This window comes from Loxodonta africana, chromosome 9, assembly GCF_030014295.1.
Source record: "Loxodonta africana isolate mLoxAfr1 chromosome 9, mLoxAfr1.hap2, whole genome shotgun sequence".
NCBI classification, from domain to species: domain Eukaryota; kingdom Metazoa; phylum Chordata; class Mammalia; order Proboscidea; family Elephantidae; genus Loxodonta; species Loxodonta africana.
In genome coordinates this window covers 92,162,499-92,166,119 of record NC_087350.1, presented here as the reverse complement: position 1 = coordinate 92,166,119, position 3,621 = coordinate 92,162,499, and the positions used below count along the sequence as shown (strand labels likewise).

The 3,621-nt window shown below is 36.5% G+C and overlaps 1 pseudogene; it reads right to left on the bottom strand.

Annotated features, from left to right (window-relative positions):
• Positions 1 to 2,656: 2,656 nt before the first annotated feature.
• LOC111749902 (5S ribosomal RNA) lies at positions 2,657 to 2,775 on the bottom strand (annotated as a pseudogene).
• Between the last annotated feature and the right edge of the window lie 846 nt (positions 2,776 to 3,621).

Sequence of the window (3,621 nt, the reverse complement as noted above, 5' to 3'; positions counted from 1 at the left end):
TTCGCATGTATATGAGGCGATTGAAAATAACATGGCTTGAGTCAGGCACGCCTTAGTCTTCAAGATGACATTTTTGCTTTTCAACACTTTAAAGAGGTCTTTTGCAGCAGATTTGCCCAATGCAATGTGTCTTTTGATTTTTTGACTTCTGCTTCCATGTGTTGATTGTGGATCCAAGTAAAATTAAATCCTTGACAATTTCAATCGTTTTTCCATCTGTCATGATGTTGCTTATTGGCACAGTTGTGAGAATGTTTGTTTTCTTTATGTTGAGGTGAAACCCATAGTGAAGGCTGTGGTCTTTGATCTCCATCAGTAAGTGCTTCAAGTCTTCTTCACTTTCAGCAAACAAGTTTGTGTCACCTGCATAATGCAGGATGTTAATGAGCTTTCCTCCAGTCTTGATGCCCTTTTGATCTTCATATAGTCCAGCTTCTAGGAGTATTTGCTTGGCATACAGCTTAAATAAGTATGGTGAAAAGATATATCCCTGACACATACCTTTCCTGACTTTAAATGACGCAGATGCAGTATCCCCTTTCTGGTATTCTCTGCTTTCATTTGACATCAGCAATGATATTCCTGGTTCCACGTCCTCCAGCTTGAATTTCTGGAAGTTCCCTGTGGTAATGTGCTGATGCAGCTGCTTTTAAATGATCCTGCACAAAATTTTACTTGTGTGTGATATTAATGATATTGTTTGATAAGTTCCACATTTGGTCATATCACCTTTCTTGGGAATAGGCATAAATATGGATATCTTCCAGTCAGTTGGTCATGCAGCTGTTTTCCACATTTCTTGGCATAGATGAATGAGCACTTCCAGCACTGCATCCATTTGTTGAAACATCTCCATTGATATTCCATCAACCTGGAGCCTTGTTTTGCACCAATGAGTTCAGTGCAGCTTGGGCTTCTTCCTTCAGTACCATCGGTTTCTGATCACGTTACCTCCTGAAATGGTTGAACATCAACCAATTCTTCTTGGTGTAGTGACTCTGTATTTCTTCCATTTTATTTTGATGCTTCCTGCATCATTTAATGTTTTTGTCATAGAATCCTTCAATATTGCAACTTGAGGCTTGAATTTTTTCTCTTCAGTTCTTTCAGCTTGAGAAATGCTGAGTGTGTTCTTCCCTTTTCGCTTTCTATCTCCAGGTCTTTGCACATGTCATTATAATAATTTACTTTGCCTTCTCGAGCCACCCTTCGAAACCTTCTGTTCAGCTCTTTGACTTCATCATTTCTTCCTTTTGCTTTAGCAACTCGATGTTCAAGAGGAAGCTTCAGAGTCTCTTCTGACACCCGTTTTGGTCTTTTTTTCTTTCCTGTCTTTTTAATGACCTCTTGCTTTCTTTATGAGTGCTGTCCTTGATATTATTCCACAACATGTCCGGTCTTCAGTCTTAGTGTTCTGAATGTCAAATCTATTCTTGAGATTGTCTCTAAATTCGGGACGGTATACTCAAGGTCATACCTTGGCTCTTGTGGACTTGTTCTGATTTTCTTCAGTTTCAACTTAAACTTGCATATGAACAATTGATGGTCTGTACCACAGTCAGCCCCTGGTCTTGTTCTGACTGATGATATTGAGCTTTTCCATTGTCTCTTTCCACAGATATAGTTGATTTGATTCTCATGTATTCCATTTGGCCAGGTCCGTGTGTATAGCTGTCATTTATATTGGTGAAAAAATGTATTTGCAGTGAAGAAGTCAATGGTCTTGCAAAATTCTATCATACGCTCTCCACCATTGTTTTTATCACCAAGGCCATATTTTCCAACCACTAATCCTTCTTTGTTCCCAACTTTCACATTCCAATCCTTCTTTGTTCCAACTTTCACATTCCAATCACCAGTAATTATCAATGCATCTTGATTAGGTGTTCGATCAATTTCAGACTGCAAAAGTTGGTAAAAATCTTCAATTTCTTTATCTTTGGCCTTAGGGGTTGGTGCATAAATATGAATAATAGTCATATTAACTGGTCTTCCTTGTAGGCTTATGAATATTGCCCTGTCACTCACAGTGTTGTACTTCAGGATATTATCATGACATGTTCTTTTCGATGATGAATGCAACACCATTCCTCTTCAAGTTGTCATTCCTGGCATGGTAGATCATATGATTGTCCATTCAAAATGGCCAATATCAGTCCATTTCAGCTCGCTAATGGCTAAGATATCAATGTTTATGCATTCTATTTCATTTTTGACAATTTCCAATTTTCCTAGATTCATATTTCGTACATTCTACATTCTGATTATTAATGGATGTTTGCAGCTGTTTCTTCTCATTCTGAGTCATGCCACATCAGCAAATGAAGGTCCCGAAAGATTAACTCCATCTATCGACTCTACTTTGAGGAGGCAGCTTATCCGCAGTCATATTTTGAGTGCCTTCCAACCTGAGGGGTTCATCTTCTGGCACTGTATCAGATGTTGTTCTGCTGCTATTCATAAAGTTTTTACTGGCTAATTCTTTTCAGAAGTAGACCACCAGGTCCTTCTTCCTAGGCTGTCTTATCTGGAAGCTCAGCTGAAACCTGTCTGCCATGAGTGACCCTGCTAGTATTTGAATATGGGTGACATAGCTTCCAGCACCACAGTAACACATAAACCCCCACAGTATGAAAATTGACAGATGCGTGGGGTAAGCCTACAGCACTTGGTGTTCTCAGGGCGTCACCCATCCAAGTACTAACCCAGCCCTATCCTGCTTAGCTTTCAATATCAGATGAGATCTGGGGCATTCAGGGTGGTATGGCCATGGATATACTTTTATAGACTGTCTAGTTTCTGGGTGCATATTATATATGATTTTGTATGTATTTTCATATTATGTACATGTATATATAAGGTGACATACATTACTCCAAAAACATAATCTTTGGCTCTTACCCTTGTTTCAACAAGTCTATCATATTAGTCATTAGCCTGAATGAACAATTTTGATTTAGGTTCATGTCACTCCAGTCTTTAATAAGCCCCTTTCTACCATATTATTCCATATAATACTTAGTCATGTGTCAACTAAATGTTAATTACATGCAATTCTGTTTTTCTGCTTCATATGATATAATTAGAACTCTAACTACTATATTAAGCTTTAAAATAATATAGAATAATTTACCATGTATAACTTTTTTTTCTGATAAACTATAGATATATGAAATGATAACCACTATTTTGATTAATAGGTTAAATTGACCTCTTCCTTTAATTCACTTTTTCTGTATTAAATTTATTAAAAATACTCCATAGTTTAATTAATGTTTAACATGGAAAATTGTGTTTGGTAATTGACTTAATTTTTTTACTAATTGGTTACATATTAAATCCTCATTTTCACTGAACACTGCTCATTACTAAGAATAATAATTCTAGTCAAGAAAATATTGATCACTTTGGTGGAGGTTTTCTTCGTAACTTAATAAGAAAAGTTAATTTTTATTGAATTAATTCTAGTTAGGAATGTTAACTTTAATTGAGCAAACTTTTTACTGTCTCTAGCTTAGAATTTAATGCAGCAGGTTGTAGTATTCATAAGACACACAGAATATCTAGTAAAACACAATATATGTGTGTGTGTGCATGTGTGTGTGTATAGTTATCCAAGTG